The sequence below is a fragment of the Typopeltis vanoorti genome, chromosome 16, assembly GCF_054136105.1.
Source record: "Typopeltis vanoorti isolate ZY-2024b chromosome 16, IOZ_Tvanoo_1.0, whole genome shotgun sequence".
Lineage (NCBI taxonomy): Eukaryota > Metazoa > Arthropoda > Arachnida > Uropygi > Thelyphonidae > Typopeltis > Typopeltis vanoorti.
Window position 1 is genome coordinate 25,122,255 of NC_143564.1, and position 20,696 is coordinate 25,142,950.

General features: G+C 38.8%; 1 protein-coding gene across 1 annotated transcript in view; it reads right to left on the reverse strand.

Annotated features, from left to right (window-relative positions):
- The window catches only part of Dhc98D (Dynein heavy chain at 89D), a 1,285,966-nt gene that overhangs the window by 413,134 nt on the left and 852,136 nt on the right, over nucleotides 1-20,696 (reverse strand). The gene's annotated exons all lie outside the window — the stretch shown is intronic.

Consider the following 20,696-nt stretch of genomic DNA (forward strand, 5'->3'; position numbering starts at 1 on the left):
ACCAACCTCTGCAATCCAAACATGCATAATCTATCCCCATAGGGAACATTCCACAGGCCACTTAGCATCTTGGTCACTCACCTCTGAATCCTCTCCACCACTTCCTAATCCCTAAGAAACTCAGGGGACTAGATTTGAGCACAGTAATCCAGATGTGGTGGTATTGAGGCCTTATAAAGAGGAATAACAACTTACTTATCTCTACTAGTGTTATTTTAAGTTATCATTGATAAATTTACTTGAATATTCGTAGTTTAGTTTGCCTTGCGTATCTTAGTGTGTTTTTGGTGTTTCATTTTATAATTTGATAAAATATGTTAGAAGTAAGTATGGCTCCCGTACGAAGGAAAATGGCGGCCAGTAATGATGGTTCGCCATCTTTATTCAAGAACGGTAATAATGGTAATATAAAGGAGATGATTCAGTGTACTATCTGCGAAATGTACGCTTTGCAGAGTGCGGTCGGAGTATGGTTAGACGATAATAAAGGAGTGAATGTGTGTAGAAAATGTAAGGAGAATAAGGAATTAAAGCGTATTTCAGGTCGTGAGTGTGATATTTTTGTCAAACTTCAGAATGAAGAAAATAGTGATATGACAAGAAATGGCGAGGTTGTACCAGAGAACTGTGAGGGCTTGAATGTAGAAAGTGTGAATGATAGTATTAATTCAGAGCAAATTAATGGTTTTACAGAGAATAAAAAAGATGAGATAGATGCAATGAGCGAGATCGTGTTGTTGAGCGGAGCGATACAAAGGGCAAAGCAGCAGCTAGAGCATATGAACAAAAGTCGACTGAGTGAATAATAAAAAGTATGATAGGAAAAATAAGCGTATGAGTGTGAACGTAAACAAAATGAAGGAGAGAGTGCTGTATGGAGACTCGTTAGTACGAGATGTGTTAGTAGAGGATTTGACAAAATCGTACCAACCTGGTGCGACCATAAAGGATGTAACTGAGTCTATTAGAGAGCAAAAGGAAAGGGTGAAAGAAATGATTGTTGTGGCAGGTACGAATGATTTGAAAGGAGATAAAATGGAAATGATAGAGGACCTGAATGAATTGTTTGAGGTAGCAAAAGAAAAGAGTGAGAGAGTTAGGATGATTAGTCTTTTGCTGCGGTATGACAGTGAAGTGTTTAAAAGGAGGGCCATAATTGCAAATGACTTTATGCGTGGGTTATGTATGACGAGTGGTGTGGAATTTGTGGACGTGTGGAGTGAGTTCGATGGGCAAAAGGGTCTATATAAGATGGATGGCTTGTATTTGAATGGATACGGTGTAAGGAGACTTGAAAACGTGTTGCTGAATGTAGTGGATGTGCAAAATCAGGGAAACTAGATATATTAATGGGGGGGGGGTAGCTATACAGACCTCAGGGAGGCAGTTGAATGTATGAATGAGTATAATATGCCCTAGCGAATATGGACAACAAATCAGAATGGGATAGTTAATATAAGGCATCAAGGTAGGGATGGGACTAATGGGGGTCTTAAATTCATGTACACTAATGCTAGGAGTATTTAGGAACAAGAAGGAAGAGTTTTTGGCCATAGTTGGCACTTCCAGACCACAGGTTATTGGCATTAGGGAATCATGGCTGACTGTAGATGATATAGCTAGTGGGATTGAATGTATGTGATGGGTATAGTGTGTTCAGGAATGACAGGGAGAATAAAATAGGGGGGGGTATTGTTGATGATAACTGATAAGAGAAGTTGAATTGCAGGATAGAGAAAAGAGCACATTTGAGGCCATTTGGTGTGAGATTGTGGCTAGCAGAACAAAATATACAATTGGGTGCTGCTATAGACTAGGTGATGGAAAAGATGGTGGTGACAGTATGCACAAGCAAACAGAAGAAATGAGTGAAAGGAGGATAATTATTATGGGAGATTTCAACTATGGTAACATTGATTGAAAGGAGGAGAGGACACATGGGAGGAAGGAATTGGATTCTATGTGGTTATTAAGGGATAACTATCTGCAACAGCATGTAATGGAAAATACTAGGGGTGGGTCAGAGAGTGCTTGACCTGGTAATTGCATCTGAGAATTTGGCTGTAACGAATATGACCACGTTGCCACCAATTGGTGAGAGCAATCATAGGGTCTTGACTTGGGAGGTGGCTAAAGGTGTGAAATTCACAATTAAGACAGGGTACATGTGAAATTATCGGGCTGGAAAGTATGACAAGCTTAGGAGATTGATTGGTTCAGTGTCATGGCATGTACAACTGCAAGGACAAGAAGTTGATAGTGCATGGGAGGCAGTTAAGAAGTGTTTGCATGAAGCAATGGCTGACTGTATACCTAGAGTCCAATTAATAAATCAAGTAGGGATTAAATGGATGAATAACACCATCAAGCTTGAGCTGCAAAAAAAGAAACAACTATGGAGGGAATTTAAGGAGAAAGGTGACTGGCAGGCACATGAATGGTATATAAAGCGAAGTCCAGAAGGGTAATGAGTGTGGTAAGAAAAGCAAAAAAGGATTACGAAAGAACATTGGTCATGCAGGCTAAAGAGAATCCTAAACAGTTTTTTCGATATGTTGCAAGTAAAACGAAAAATGTATATGGCAGAATGATTTTAAAGAATGCCAATGGTAGGGAAGTAACTGAATCAGTTGATATAGTTGAGTTACTGAGTGAGCACTTTGCAAGAATATATCATCCAGGTGGTGACATTGCAGAAATGAATGAACCAGTAGATTATAGAGGAATTTTGGTGAATGAAGTGGAGGTGAGTAGTCTATTACATAACCTCAATGTCAATACATCTGTGGGATTGGATGGTATACCAGCTCGTGTCATACAAGAAGTGGCTAAAGAATTGTCAGTACCCTTGACCATTTTGTTAAATTTGAGTCTCAGGTCTGGGTTAGTCTCAAGGGAGTGGAAAGAGGGGAAAACAGTTCCACTGGATAAAGGTGGTTCCAAGACTGCTGTTGTAAATTACCGACCGATTAGCATATCAGGAATCGTTGTCAAGGTCTTAGAGAAATTAATCAAAAAAAGAATACAGGATTGGATAGATGAAAATGGGATATTGTATTGGGGACAACATGGTTTTGTGAAGGGTAGATCAGGCCTCAGTAACTTGATCACGTTTTATAACACAGTGACGGCTGAACTGGATAAGGGTAATGGGTTCAGTGATTCTACTGGACCTTGCCAAGGCCTTTGACAGGATACCACATGGAACCCTAATCAGTAAACTGGAGCAGATGGGGATGAATATAAGGTTGATGAGATGGATAGGAGGGTGGTTGATGGAGAGATACCAGAGAGTGGTTTATTCAGGAGTTGAGTCTAAAAGATGGCTTGTGACTAGTGGTGTGCTGCAGGGCTCTGTTCTTGGACCACTACTTTTCAATTTGTTCATCAATGATATAGGAAAGGATCTGAGAGGAAGTGTTCACTTGTTTGCTGATGATGCAAAATTGGGTAGAGCAATTGTGAGTGCGCAGGATGTCAAAATTTTACAGGATGATTTGGATAGTTTGGAGGACTGGACTAGGAAAAATGGATGTCAATTTAATGTGGCAAAGTGTAAGGTTATGCACTTTGGGGTGAAAAGAATAGCAGCAGTATATCTCATTGGTGGAACCGTACTCCAGGAGATTGATGAGGCCAGGGATTTGGGAGTGTTGGTGGATATGGAATTGAAGTTTAGGGGGCACATTGCAAAAGTGGCTAAATCAGCTCATCAAATCACTTGGCTTCTGAAAAATACTTTAACATGCAGAGACAAACAAGTTGTTGTTCCTCTGTATCGAGCCTTGATAAGACCCCATCTGGACTACTGTGCCCAGTTATGGGCACCAAGGTTTCTTCATGATGGGGAGGAAGTGGAGAGGATCCAGAGACGAGTGACCAAGATGATAGCAGGTCTGTGGAATGAACCTTATGAGAATAGTTTGAAGATTTGTGGGTTGCAGAAATTGGTCAATAGGCGGAAAAGGGGTGATATGATTGAGACATTCGAATTACTGAAGGGTTTCTATAAGATTAATCCAGAAGATATTTTTAAAAATAGGACTGGTGGTGGGAGGACTAGGGGCCATGCATTGAAGCTGGACAAGAATGTGGTTGACAAGGGATGTTAGAGCTAGATTTTTTACTTGGAGAGTGGTGAATGAGTGGAATAAGCTGCCAGCATCTGTTTTGGGTGCTACGACCATGAATGAGTTCAAGGCAAGGTATGATAGATTCTGTGAGAATGTTGAATAGTTGTTCTTGACATGATGTTAGGGCCTCCCTCGATGAGTCTGTCAACTCCTTGGAGTTGCCTGGAATAATAATAATAATAATAATAGCCAAGTAATCTTATGGGCTTAGCAATTAGCAATATGTTCTCTAAACTTTAACTTTCAGAATACCATCACCCGTAAATCTGTGGCTTCATCTATTTCCTGGAGCACAGAGCATCAATGTGATACACGACTTGTAATCTATTTATCCCAAAATGCATAACTTTATATTTCTCGACCTTAAACTGACACCCATTAAATTTTGCGCATTTTGACAGTCTATTTAAATCATCCTGCAAGCTCTCCACATTGTTGCCTTGATTAACTTTTACTCTACCTAATTTTGCATCATCAGCAAACAAATGAATATTTCCTTTCAGGTCATTTCCTATATCATTTATGTACAAATTAAACAGAAATGGCCCAAGCACAAAACCTTGCAGCACACTTCTATTAACCTGTTTTTGCCTCAATTCTGCCCCTCCATATACCACTTTTTGATATCTGTCCAGCAGCCACCCTCTTATCCACTTAACCAGTGTCATATCCATCCCCATTTATTCTGATTTGCATAAAAGTGTTCTATGTGATATTTTGCTGAATGCCTTTGCAAAATCCAGCAAAATCATCATGTAGCCATTTTCTTTATCCACTTCATCTGTTACTCTATTATAAAAAGTTAATAAATTACTAAGGTATGACCAACCCTTCGCAAAGCCATGTTGACCCTCCTAGAGTATCATATTTTTTATCTACACATTCTTGTATTCTCTTTTTGACCAATTTTTCTAGTACTTTTACAACCATGCCTGAGATACTGATTGGCCTATAATTTGCTACTGCAGTCTTAGAACCTCTCTTATGCTAGGGAATTATTTTACCCTCTTTCCACTCCCTTGCAACTCTACCAGAGCTGAGACATAGAAACAATCAAAGGCATTGTCAGTTCCCTTGCACATTCTTGCAAAACCCTAGCTAATATCCCATCTAATCCCACAGCTCTATTTACATTGAGATTCTGCAATATCCTAAGAACTTCCAATTTATCTACCTCTGGTCCTACATTAGTGTCTGTCACGTAAGTCAGGGCTGTCCAACCTTAGGTAATCTGAGGGCTGCATTTAAAAAAAAAAAAAAAAAAAAAAAAAAAAAAAGATGTATCTAAGGGCCGTATCACAATGCATATCTAGTAATTTGGTGAGCAGCAGCGACATAACCTCGATAGCTGAACAAATGAACAACACTAATTGAGCGCTCACGTTCCCCATGAGCGCCCAGAGCATGTGCATTGGAACAAAACAGTGTAAGAACGCTTCTTTGACACATCTAATATTTGAAAAATGCGCGGGTGTATAGTGATGTAAAAACACCAAATAAAATTATCAACATTATGATTATCGATTAGTGATAGAATTAAAATATCTAATACACATTCGATTCGAATTGTTATTTTATTTATTTTTGCTCATGAAAATCAAAACCCACAGGTGGGCTGCACAAAATTGCACCACAGGCCACATGCAGCCTGCAGGCAGTGCTAAGGACAGCCCTGACATAGGTTAAAGCAGTAACCTCACTAGGATGATATACCCTTGTAAAGTGGTCACTCAGTAACTCAACTATTTTATCCGCTTCTTTCTCCTTGTGACCATTATCAATCTTTAAGGTTAATCTTCCATAGTCATTCTTCCAGTTACTTGCTGCATAACACATAACAAAAGAACTCATTGGGATTTCCTTTGGCCTGCTTGGCTAGATTCTTCTCATAATCTGATTTTGCTTTCCTTGCCATGCTGGTCACCTATTTCTTAATATACTCTCCACAGCTCGCTTAATGATATTACTCATCTATCTAACTCCTACATGATTAACCCTTCTTATCTTAGGTATACAATTTAATACTGCTTCCTCTAAATGACTCTTAACCATATATTCCATGCACTACTAACATCTTCACCTTGAAGTGTTTTATGTCATGGCACAGATTTAAGCTTCTTCCTAAGCTTGTCGTAATCACGTGCTTGTAGTTCCACATATACCCCCTTCTTGATAGAATATTCTTCATGTTTTACAATCTCCTAAGTTAAGGGTCATTTTCACCAATTGGAAGCAATGTTGTCATCTTGGTTATGGATAGCTCTTCTGATCCTATGACCAGGTCCAATACTCTCCCTCCCCTAGTCCCCTCCATCATATGCTGCCTTAAGTAATTATCTCTAAGCAGGTTTATAAATTATATTCCCTTCCTGCCATGTGATCTTTCTTCCTTCCAGTCTATATCTCCATAGTTGAAGTCCTCCCCCATAATAATCACTCAACCTGTCCTCATTGTACTAATTTGGCTATTCATGTCTTCCAGATCATCTGTTGAACTCCCTGGGCCTATAGCAACAACCATTAGTATATTTTATCTTTAATCTCATACCAGACTGTTTCAAAGGAACAGGCACTCTCCTGCCTGTCTCCTATTCTTTTGGCTGCAATTCATCTGCTATCATCAGCAGAACCCCCCCCCCCCCCATCCTATCTCAGAAGTGCAAGAGGAGAATGTGTTATAAATACTAAGTTCTCTGGATGTCAATAGGGCAATGGGACTGGATGTGATTTCATGACATGCTTTTAGAGAATGTGCTAAGGAAATGGCATCTCCGTCGACTTGACTTTTCATTGCGAGTATGGCTATTGGTAAAGTGCCCAAGGACTAGAAGGAAGGTAATATAGCTCCACTGCATAAGTAAAATGAAATTGTCTACCACAGGCCAGTTTTTATTTCTTCTGCAGTTAAAGTTTTGGAGAAATTAGTGAGAGATCATATACAACAATGAGCAGGTGAGGGTAATGTTATCTGTGCAGGTCAGCATGTATTTCTAAAGGGATGAAGAAGAAAAAGGCATATGCTGTCATTTGTTTTTTTTTTTTTGATTTTACAAAGGCATTTAACAGGATGCCACATGATAAGCTTACATTTAAGGTTTAGCAAATGGGTTTGGATATCAAGTTAGAAAACTGTATTCGGGATTGGATATCTAACAGGTATTGGAGATTTGTGTATGGGGAGCAGTAGCATGGAGGCAGAAGGTTACAATTCAGTTATATCAATAACTGAATATTTCTCCATGCAATCCACTAACATTGTCAATGGATTGAAGGAGGATATTCAGTTGTTGGTAGATGATTATGAAGCTGGGAAGGATTATTAGTAATAGCGCCAATGTGGTAGCCTTTCAGGAGGATTTGACGCTAGATAGATGAACAAATGATTGGGGGTTACATTTAATGCAACTAAATGTAGGGAAGTTTGGGATCCAGAGGACCGTATTAGAGGGGAATGGAGGAGGCAATGGACCTTAGGTGATAACTAATGGAACTTGAAGTTTAGGGAACATATCACAAAAGAAACCCATGGAACTGCTACTATTCTGAGAAGGATGCTGATCAGCAGAGATAAAGAGTGGTGATTCAATTGTATAAAGCCATAATCAGGCTATATGTCAATTATTGTGCTCAGATTTGATTTAAGGGGAGAGGATGCAAAGGCAAATAACAAAAATAATATCAGGACTGTACAATGTTAGCTATTTGAATAGACTGTGGACATACAGGCTGCAGAGTTTTGTCCACAAAAGAAGGAGAGGTGATATGATTAAGACATTTAAATTGTTGAGGTTGACACTAGTGAGTTCTTTTATAGGGAGAGCAAGAGGAAGGTGCAAGGATAAGGGGACATCCCTGAAAGTTGAGATTAAGATGGTGAGGATAGCTTTTTTGCATGGAGGGTGGTTGGGCAATGGATTGCATTTCCTGATAGGGTAGTGAGAGAATGAAGTGAATGAGTTTAAAGAATTGCATGATAGACTGTGTTGTTTAAGATGGTCCAGATACAATGAGCCTTACTGCTCTATGAAGATTCTGAATAATAATAAGAAATAGTAAAAAAAAAAACATGTCAAAATCTTTTGAAAATATAAAATTTGTTATTTCAGAAGTTACTGATATTTTGAATAAAAATATCAGCTACAATAGTAGAGTATAATCACACCTACTTGCAAATATTTGTAGCATGCATTATCATTGAACTGTACTCAACTATTTTGTAAGGATTTTTCAAGGATGCCTTGACTATTCCATTGTAGAAAAGTTTTCATTATTTAATTTTGGTGGCCTCATCTTACTCCTGATGTTGTGAGGTCTTGTTTTGAATGGGTTTGGATTTTTTTCTTTTTTTTGGAGAATTGTGTCTATCATTACTTCTTCAACAGGAAAAGACATCTGAGACACAAACTTGACTCTATCTAGGAGACTAGGTATATTAAAGGTTTTATCTTCTTATGGGGGAACAGAGATAACCATGAATATTAATGGATCTGGAGGCATGTTGTTGATTCTTGTGATGTACATTTTATTTATTTATTTTTTTTTTCATTACTGGCTTCTCATGTAGTGGGACTATTTATGGCATATTGTCAGAAGTGAGCCCATACTGATATTTCTCTTTGATAAGCTCTCAAGAAACATCATGCACATCATATTATTCAGGGATGTTGTATGTGTAACAATGCGGGTCTCTACTGACACTTTCTTTAATGTTGCCTTCTCATGTGAGAGCATTTATCATTAAGTGTTGCTGCTTTTGTAGTATACTGCCTCTTTGCTTTCTGATAAGAGATGCACTGCTTGGTTTTTATTTTCTTAGATCTGCTTTTCATTCTTCCATTTTTATCATACTCAAGAGTAGCTTGGATGATCTTCCTCACAAGTAGGGTATTTTGGTGTTTTCCTCTTACAGAGTCTTTGTTCTCATGGACCTTTACTGGTAAATAGGACACAGAATATTATTATTATTATTGTTAGTATCCCAAGACCCCCCATGGAGTCAAAGATTCATCTTGAGAGTACCCTTAGTCATACACACAGCTCATCATACCATCCCTTAAATGCATTGATATTCTCTGCAGATACTACATTCTAAGGCAATTCACAACTCTCTATGCAAACTCCCTTGCTTTTATATAAACTCCCTCCCTATTATATAGCTTCCATGGATGACATCTTGTTCTCTCCCAATCTCCCACCATTTTATGAAAAACCTCTCAATATTAATCCTATAACAACCCCTTACTAACTTGTATGTCTGTATCATATCACCACTCTTCCTCAAATCCACTAGGCTCTGCAATTTGCATTTTTTCACCCTTTATTCATACTCAACATTCCAGAGAACCTGAAATTACCTTAGACCATTGTCCTGGCCCCTTTTCAATATCTCTTAATTCTTTTGAAAGCCAGGTGACCAAATCTCTGCACAGTAGTCCATATGTGGCTTAATCAAGGACTTATATAATGGAACTAGAATCTCCTTACTTCTACAAGTCAGTGTCCTCCACATCATTGTCAAAATTTGTTGTGGTGTGGTCACAATTTTGGCAATGTGTCCTCTAAATTTTAGATCCTTATTCATCATCACCCAAGATCTCTGATTTCCTTCATCTCCAGCAATATAACCCTGTCAAGAGTAAATTCTATATCAACTTTTTTTTCCAAATTTTAAAACCTTCCATTTCATAACATTGAACTGGCATCCCCACACCTGTGTCCATTCACTCAATCTATTCAAGTCTTCTTGTAAGGCCATAACATTTGCTCTAATCCTCATAGCTCTTTCCAACTTTGCATCATCTGCAAAGAACTGAATATCCCCATTCAAAATCATCCCCAATAACATTATCATACAGGTTAAATAGCAATAGCTCTAAAACAACCTACTTAGGTCCACTAGTCACTTTCCTCTTCTGGGATATTGCCCCCCCCTTCCCCCATACACAACTTGCTGATATCTATCAGATAGTCAATGTCCAATCCAATGCATTAGTCTAGTATCCAATCCCATCTGCTATAGCTTGACCAGTAACTTATCATGTGGAAATCTATCAAAAGCCTTTGCAAAATCAAAGTATACCACTGTGTATCCATCTCCCTCATCCGATGCAGCTGTCATCTTATTGTACTTATTATTATTATTAACAACAGACCTCCATGAGTCTAAAGGCTCATCGTGGAAGGCAGTATTACACACCAAGCCCATCAAACCGTGCTTCAAACTCGTTCAATGTATCTGCATTTACAATAATATCAACGAAAGCATTCCAGTAATCAATCACACTCATGCAAAGAACCAATCCTTATGCCCCTGCTCACCCAAGATCCTTAAAGACTGTTAAATAAGTAAGCAGATTACTAAAACATTACCTACTTTTAGCAAATCCATAATATTCATGAAAGATAATACCACTGTTGCCAACCCAATTCTTGATCCTAGTTCTCACTAGCCTCTCCAACACTTTGACCACAACACCTGACACACAGATTTGCCTATAATTTGATGCTTGAGTTCTGTCATCTCCCTTATGAAGCAGTAAATTCTTCCCTTCATTTCACTCCTTTGAAACTTGACCCATTGTAGGACTCATGTTAAATAAAAATGCCAAGGCAGTTTGAAGTGATGTGTCAACTCCTTGGCACATCACTTCAAAATATGTGGTGATATATCATCAAGATGACACAGCCACGACAGGCAGTCTGAAAATAACTATACTTCTCACATTTAAACTGATGCAAAGGGTTCGAGATGTAGAACCTAGCTGGACAGTTGAAACATCCTTCTTTCATAGATAGTAATGGTTTAGATGTGTTGAATGTAAGGATGCAATTCCTGGTGGGAGCCAGGTGACCATCACTAGGTATGGATATTCTCCTCATAGCTGTCACTCCTTGGTGTTTCAATTGAAGGGGCTCTTTCATCAGGAACATTTAGGAGGTCCCATTCCAATATTACTCCTCAAGAGGAGTTCAAAGTTTTGTGCAAGGTGTGTGTGTGTGAAGGGGATTACTGTGGTATTCCCCAATATATGTCATATGAAGGAAATGCTCTGATTGTGTGTGTCTGCTGTTATTTCTATAGGAATGTCCCCAGAATGGAGTTTAGTGTCTGATTTTTGAGATCCTTCCAACCTTTCCAAACCCTTCTGAATGAAGGATGACATTTTTAGAGTGGACGTTTGCCATTTCAGTGCAATATTAAGAAGGTTGGTATGTTTATTGCTGCCTCTGATGTTTTTTGTTCCTCAATTTTTGTTTTCAGTTGATATTGAAATGGTATCTGTACATGGTGGGGTTCAGAACCCTCAGAACCTCTGAAGGTTCTCAGGAGAACGTTGGTTCATTAGCATTCCCCACCCACCACAGAGCTATACATGAATATGCACTCTCCAGCAAGTAGTGGCTGCACTCAGGAGTAGAGGGCTATCCCCCCACACCAGTCTTGGGCCCTGTCTCCTGACAATGGGAAGGAGACACTGCAACACCACTGACCCTTGCAGGTAAGCCAGTATCCAAACCCAGAAGCCTGGATGGGTAATCCAAGACTGTCCATCTTGCAAAAGCAGAGGCCAAAATAGTGCATGACTACTAGGATCATCCCCCCCTGCTTTCAGGATGTAAATAAGATTGCACTACATGGGAAAGCACTGGATCCCAGTGATGGTGGTAAGATAGGATAGAAGAAGGATCACCCCTCCCCCTGCTTTCAGGATGTCCATAAGATTGCACTACATGGGAAAGCACTGAATCCCAGTGATGGTGGGTAAGATAGGGTAGAAGAAGAAGGAGGAGAAGATAGGCTAGAAGAAGATAGGATAGTAAAAAAGCTGAGGAAAAGTAAAGCAAAGAATGCGGGAAGAAACATACAGAAAGAAAAGAAGACAAACAGGGGACCTTTCAGTACATCACTGGAAGGTCCCCTGCATCATGAACAGACACCTCACATTGAGGGAAAAAATTTGTAGTCAGTGATATTAGCTGCCTGAGTTAAATTAATGCAGAAAATATAGTTTACATCATTTGGCAGGTTACTGGATATGGAAATTAAATATAGGTAAATTTGTACAACTGGGCCAATCCAGGTGATTTTCATTGTGCAGGGATTTTTTCTCCTCCAAATATCCATTACATCCTTCTTCATCATATTTTAGATTTTTTGATACCAATGTTGGAATGCAAGGAAATGCTCCTACTTGGTTATACTATGAGTCTATACAGTTCCAGTCTTTAGCCATGACAATGATAGAGGCTCCATGTAAATAGTGCTCAACTGATGTTAAAAAAAAAAAAAAATTCACTTTCTGGGTTATTAAGTGAATAGATCCCAGTGAGTAAGATAATTTTTACCTTCTATCTTCAATCAACTGCAGTGATATGCCTACTGAATCTCTCTCTCTCTCTCTGGATGGTGAAGAAGGTTCTGCAGGGCAAATTAGTGCAGCACTCCCTCTCGATTCTTTTCTCTGAATGAACCAAAAGCAGGTTACTGATTAGAGAAGATAATGATATCCGAATGATAAAAACTAAAATTAGTTTCTGGTAGGATATGGGAGTTCATGTTTTGTAGAGGCATTAACTTCCAGATGTAATATTGCTTGGTACTATATTGGAAACATCTGACTTCAAGAGCTATAACTTTAATTTAGTTTCTGTGTTGACAATTATTTTTACATTTTTATATAGGATTGCCATTTCTTCTATGATCAGTCTGTTATTCAAATTACCTAACAGTAATTTAAAAATCCAGACCTGTGGCAGTAAAAAGCTCAGAGAATGCTCAATTCCAAGCACAACTGTAAATTATTAGCAATTCATTTGCTTCTAATGAAAATAATCATAATCACACCTATTCTTTCCAGGCTTTATATGTGCTAACCATTCTCATATGGCTCATGTCTCATAAATGTTGGCTTGAAAATTTCCACCTTTCATTAATTAAAGACATCAACTGAATATAAGATACCACTTAATTATTGTTGTGTAATATGTCCTGAACCAAATATATTTTTCCCTCCTCCTCCTCCTCCTCCTCCGAGGGTTCCAAGGGAGTGGAAAGAAGTTAAAATAGTTCCGCTGCATAAAGGTGGTGATATAGCTGTGGCTACAAATTATAGGCGAATTTGTATATGTGGAGTTGTGGTGAAGGTACTAGAGTGATTCATGACACGTAGGATCCAGAAATAGGTTGATAACAGTGGTATTCTCTGCAGTTATCAGTATGGGTTTGTTAAGGGGAGAAAATAATCATAATGACACCTATTCTTTCCAGGCTTTATATGCACTAATCATTCTCATATGGTTCATGTCTCGTTAATGTTGGCTTGCAAATTTTTACCTTTCACTAATTAAATACATCAACTGAATAAAAGATACCCCTTAATTATTGTCGTGTAATATGTCCTGAACCAGTGACTGGCTGTCAGATAGGTATCAGGTTAGGTTAGGTTTATAGTTTATTTTGCACAAAAACTACAAAGGTCATACTGTGCCATACTAAAGGTTACAACATTGGCATTTACAGAAATTGTAAATAATAATATTATTATTATTATTATTCCTGATACCTCCAAGGAGTCCGAAGACTCATCGCGGGAGGACACCAACAACTGTCTCTACACCTAACCTCTACTACGAATCATCTCCATCAACGCCATCTACCGCCCACCTCCAACACCACCACAACTAGTAATTTTTGTCTGTAAATTGCGTGTGTTCTGAAGGGCCGATTTGTATGTATGCGGGATGAAAAACCCGAGTTTCCGGGAGAAAAAACCCTGCTACCTCCGTATGAGATCGGCTAACTCACCTTCGATTGAAATCGACCAGATAAAGATTCCTCCCATCGCGACGAGAATCGAACTTAGGCCTATTCCAATCGAAGGGCGCAATGTACTGTCGTTCTTCCAATTGCACTACGGAGGCGTAATATGTCTGTACAAGAATCTAGTTTCACAAAGCAGCATCTCTAGGTAAGCAGAACTGCTGCAGAGGGCACAGCAACACACAAGGTCAGAGGTTATTACAGTAGTGCAAAAATAGTTAACAATATAAGTTAATACATAACATGAAACACTAAGCCAGGGAATGCAGTATCTACATATATGTAAAATTATAATAGATGCCTTTATAGCAGTACAAAAATAGGCAAAAAGGGATTATTATACAATATGCATGAATGAAAATTAACTTTAGCAATGCAATATAAACAGAATTTAGCAATACATATAAACAGAATTACTAGAAAGTAGGTAAGATGTCCTACAGCCACAATAAGATGCATACACAAAATGTATGTTAAGTGATGCAGTATCTACATATAAACAAAATTACTGCAGAGATTTCAGCAAAACATAAATAGATAACTATAGATTAACATATGTATATGAAGACCAAGAAAGAGATGGCATGAGACCGGAACAGGTCACGTGACCTAAATTCCACGTTAGGAAGAAGAAGAAGATATACAAACAAGTCAAGGAAAGCAGTAAGATTACAACAAACATTATTATACTAATACTTAAAGAGGCAGAAAGGAATTATTATACAACATTAATGCATAAAATTTAAGTTTAGCAATATGGTATTTACATATTAACAAAATTACAACAGAGTGATACAAATATACAAGATCAAGGCCTATGGTAATACATAATTGGTCAGATTTAACCTAATGAATAATATGTATGTATAAAAGTTAAGTTAAGCAAAAACGTATTTACATATAAACAAATTTATGATCAAATGTGTTTGTACAAGTTAATTCTTTCTAAAATTAAAAACATCATGCAATTTGCCTGAGTCTGCTAGCATTTCCCTGAGTGTATATGGCTTGGTTAGATAGGTGAAAATTTCATTCCTCTCTCGTGTAAATTTTTGACAATCTATAAGAATATGATGAACAGTGAGATGTGTGTTGCATTTTACAGATATGGGAGGGTCATCAGCTCTCAGTAAATGAGAATGCGTAAGGTGACTTTGACCTATGCAGAGCCTAGCAAGGACAACCTCCTTCCTTCTCTTTGTACGTTGACTAGAATGCCAGTGTTTAATTTCAGGTTTAATGTTATATAATTTGTTTCTTGATGCTTCTTGCCATGTTGACTCCCACTGAGCAATTAGCTTTGATCTTATAAGTTGTCCGTAGTCTGTATATGGAACTGTCAAACAGTATGTGGAGAAGGTATGAGCATCTGCAGCCTCATTTCCTTTGATTCTGATGTGGCTGGGAATCCAACAGAACTGAACATCGAAATTAAGGATTTTCATTTTGTGAAGCAGGTGTAGCACCTCATAAAGTACTGGATGTGGATTATATATAGGAGAGGAGATAGCCTGTAAAAAAGCTCAACGAGTCTGTATAAATTATACACTTTTGGTAGCAATTTTCTTTTATATGCATAAGTGCAAGCTGAATGGCCTGTAACTCTGCTGTATAATTACTGCAGTCTGGTGGGATCTGATTTGAGATAATAATGTTAGGAAACACAGCAGCACAGCCAACAGAGGTGTTAGTTCTTGAACCATCAGTATAGATGGGTAAGAAATCAACATGTACTGCTCTGTGTGCATTAAACAATTGCAGGTAAATGGATGATGGGGGTATAAGATTTCTGTAGCTGACAAAGTGAGAGGTTGCAGGATGGTGTGCAAACCTGCCATGGAGGAATGCTGTTATGTTTAGTGTAGCTAATGTTGTCAACATTTATACTAACAGCTTGCACAGTTTCTTTAATACGCATACCAAAAGGATGGATAGCAGTTTGATGTGTGTGATATTTAGCTTCCCAATGCAGAGAGAAGATACTATTCCATGTAGGGTGATCTGGGAGAGATTTTATTTTTAGGGCATAATTAAGAGACAACTGTTTCCGTCGAAGTGATAGAGCTGGTTCATTTGCTTCAGCATAGAGAATTTGAGTGGGTGAAGTGCCAAAGGCACCAGTAGCTATGCGTATACCCTGATGATGGATGGAATCCAACCATCGTAGGTTAATCTGTCTTGCCGAATCATAGACTTGGGACCCATAATCCAGCTTTGAATGTATAAGTACACGATAAAGATGGAGCAATGAAGCTTGATCAGCATCCCACTCAGTAGAGGATAGAGTGCGAAGGAGGTTCAAAGTTCTTTTGCACTTTTCACTTAGTTGACGAATGTGTGCTAGAAATGTGTTTTCTGTCAAAGATGAGTCCCAAGAACTTGATTTCTGTAGCTACTGGAATAATAGTATGTCCCATTCTTAGTTCAGGACTGGGTGATGAGTGCGTTTTCGACAGAAGTGTACACAGACACTTTTTTCTGTTGAAAACCTAAATCCATTATTAAGAGCCCAAGAGAGACATGATCAATTGCTTGCTGAAGTTGCCTTTCAATTACCCTCATGTTACGTGAGTGACAATAAATTGTGAAGTCATCAACATATAGAGCATTGTCTACAGTGGGAGGAAGCTGTTCAATAATTGAGTTAATTTTAATAGCAAAAAGGGTTACACTTGAGACAGAGCCTTGGGGAACACCTTGTTCTTGATGATATGGTCGAGATAGTGTACTTCCCACTCTGACACTTGGAAAGTTCGCGTGGACAGAAAGTTTTTAATAAATATAGGGAGGTGTCCTTTGACACCTAGGTTACAGAGGTCTTTTAATATGCCATATCTCCAGGCTGTCATAAGCTTTTTCCATGTCAAAAAAAACTGAGACAAAATGTTCTCACTTCAGAAATGCATCTGTTATACAAGTTTCTAACTGAACTAAATGGTCTAAAGTTGATCGATGTCTACGGAAACCACACTGTGTATTGGAGAGAAGACTGTTGCCTTCTAAATAGCACAGTGTATTGGAGAGAAGACTGTTATTTCTGGTTTAACCATTTTCTCTAGTATCTTACAAAGACAGCTGGTCAGAGCAATGGGTCGATAATTATTTGCTTGTGTTGGATCTTTTCTTGGTTTTGGAATAGCAATGACAATTGACTTATGCCAAGAATTTGGAAACTTTTCTTCTGCAAGTATTGTATTGTATAATAAGAGAAGAAGATACATAGAAGATGATTGTAAATATTTTATCATTTCATAATGGATGTCATCAGGTCCTACTGCACTAGGGTGAGATTGTAGGAGAGCTCTTTTTAGTTTCTCCTTGACAAATGGCTGAAGAATGTAGGTAGAAAAATTAAGCCTTTGTTTCTTTTGCTGCTCTTTCAGTATTAAAAATTCTGGAGAATATGAAGCTGTTGCTAAGATTTTAGGAAATGTTTCTCCCAAAGTATCTGCAATAGCTTTGGGATCAGCAAGAACACCTCCATTATAGTCTAAGTTGGACAAACATTGTGTACTATATCTGTCTTTCATTTTCCAGATTTTATCCCATACAACTTTTGGACTGGTCATTTGATTAATTGATGTAGTAAATTGGATCCATGATTGTTTTTGACTCTGACTTATATAACGTGCTTTGGCTCGAGCACGCTTGAAAGTTATTAAATTTGATGTGGTGGGGTATCCATGAAATATGCTCCATGCTTCTGTGTTGATCTTTTTTGGTTGCCTGATATTCTGGGTTCCACCAAGGCTTTGGAAAGACTGGGAATCGAGATGATGTTTTTGGGATGGAGGTTGTTGCTGCCTGGACAATGCATTCTGTTATATATTTTACAGCTTCATTGATAGGTGTTTGACTGATGGCATCAGCATTAAATTTTGCAAGATGAGAGAAAGTGTTCCAGTCAGCCTGGTCCATTTTCCATATAGATATCCGTGTTGGTGAACATGGTTCCTGCGAAGACATTGTACAAAGGACAGGAAAGTGATCACTTCCATATATGTTCTCTTCAATGTCCCACATGAGCAGTGGAAGAATGGAAGGGGAACAGATTGTAAGATCAATTGCAGAATATGAGCGGGGAGGCATATGGAAGAAAGTATTGAGTTTATTATTTAGAAGGGAAAGGTTATTATTATTAAGAATTTTTTCAATGATTCGACCTCTTCTATTAGTGTTGGTGCTGCCCCATAGAGTATTGTGACCGTTAAAGTCACCCATCAAAAAGTATGGGTTCAGGCAGTTGCAAGATAAGGTTATCAAGATCAATTTCGTTTAAATCAGCATTTAGTGGTAAATAAATTGAACAAACTATAATAAGAAATCCCACAGAGAAGCGAATCGCTACAGCTTCCAGAGAAGTATTAATTTGGACCTGATGGAAAGTAATATGACTGTCCACTAGGATAGCTACTCCTCCATGAGCAGGACCATCTCCAGTTCTATCCTTACGTACAACAGTGAAATTCCTAAAGGTACAGTCCTCACTGGGTCTTAAGTAAGTTTCCTGTAGAAAGAAACAGAAAGGTTTGTGTTTCTGCAACAACATCTTGATATCGTCAATATTCTGGCAGATCCCACGACAGTTCCATTGTAAAAATTTTCCTATTGTTTTGATTTTATTGACTTGTCTGGTTTTCGAGAGGTTGAGGGAGGGTTTACCTTTGTCAGATTTATATTTATCCATTGTTTTATGGACGTATGGATGGCCAGTGTCTATCTCTTCCTCTGGTAGAGTATTCAAAATATCAAATGTGTTAGGGTCAGTTGGTATGTTTAGTTTGCTTTCAGTGGGTATCGAGGTATCCATTTTTTCTGTGCGAGTATCTGGTGGTTTATCTTTGAGTGAAATCTCCATAATTTTTTTGACAGGTGAGTTTTCATCGAATGGGACCATTTTTGAAGTTGTCTCCTGAGTAAGGCCATAGGTCTTGTGATTAATGACTAACAGAAGCACTTGTGATCATAAAGTTCAGGTATGGTGAAATTATCTAATGGTGGAATAGACATACATTGAGTTACTGTTGGCACTTTTTTAATTGTTACTTTTTTAGCATAAGAGGATTGTAGAACAGGTGTAATGGTGGCCAGCTTTCTTTTTGCATCCTGATATGCTATGTTTTGTTCTGTTTTAATTTTTTGTATCTCTTTTTCATCTTTCCATTTCTGCCATGCACGAGAGTATGCTGGATGATCTCCCTGACAGTTGACACATTTAGCTTTTTTTTTTCACAGCAATATTTATTATCATGTTCTTTACTACCACATCGGGCACAGGTAGTAGAACCACGACAGGCAGTTTGGACATGTCCATATCTTTGACATTTAAAGCATCTCAGCGGGTTAGGGATGTACATTCTAATAGGACAGCTGAGATACCCTGCTTTTACAGATGTCAGAGGCCTAGGTGTATCAAAAGTAAGGATGATGTTCTTGGTTGAGATCAGGCGACCATCCCTGTGTATCAGGATGCACCTCACACCCGTCACTCCTTGATCTTTAAGCTCTGAACATATCTCCTCATCACGAACATCAAGGAGATCCCATTCTGATATCACTCCTCTACTGGAATTGAGTGTTCTGTGGGGTGTTACTGCAATTTGTATTCCACCCATTGTCGTTACTCTTGGTAGTTTCTTGGAATGTTGTTTGCACATTGTTCCCATGAGGATATCACCAGAACGCAATTTCTAGACAGCTCTGTGAGGTCCTGCCAGTCCTTCTAAACCTTTTTGGATAAAGAAGGGTGACATTTTCCCAATTGGTTTTTCACCTGTTGCATGAATGATTAAAAAGGTTGGTACATTTATGTTAGTATTTGATATCTTTTGTTTCTTACTTCTGTTTCCATATGCTGTGTCTATATTATCAGTACTTGGTTGGGACTTCGTTAGGATCCCTAAAACATTTGAGGATGAAGAATTCATACTTAAGGAATTTTTAATACGGCGCCAGAGCTCCCCACCCATCACAGAGCAACACATGGATGCCCACTACCCGGCAAGCAAAGATTGCGCTCAGGAGTGGAATGCCAGGGCTACCCTGGACACTATACCAGCACTGCAGCAGGTCTAGGATCCCGACCCCAGATGGAGGGAATCTGGGGCCGGGATCCTAGAGACTTACTACAACACCGTTCACCCTTGCAGGCAAGCCCACTAGCCGAATGATCCTGGCTGGGTCATCCAGGACCACCCGTCTTGCCGAAGCAGGGGCAAAAGTAGTGCAAGACTACCAGGATCCCCCTTTCCGGATGTCCATGGGTCGCACCGCACGGCAAACACAGCAGCAGGGTGTTGGATCCCAGTGATGGTGGTCTGGAAAAAGGATAGTGAAAAAGACTTAGGAGAAGTAGAGCAAAGAATATGGGAAGAAAAGGCCCTTTTCATTCTTCCTGAGGAAGAATGAAAAGGGCCAGTACGATCACTGGGAAGTCCCCTCCACCACACACAGGTGCCCCACATGGAGGGGTAGGTATCAGAAAGTTGTATATGTGGGTGCAGGATCCCAAAAGAGGAAGGTCACTAGTGGTGTGCTACAGGGGTCAATTTTGGGACCATTGTTGTTCAAATTGTAAATTAATGATACTATGATGGGTTTAACTAGTGATATGCAGCTGTTTGCACATGATGCAAAACTGTGGAGAGCAATGCAGACTTAAGCAAATGTAATGGCCTTACAGGAGGACTTGAATAGATTGTATAAATGGACAGGATAAGTGGAACTGTGTTCACTGTTGCAAA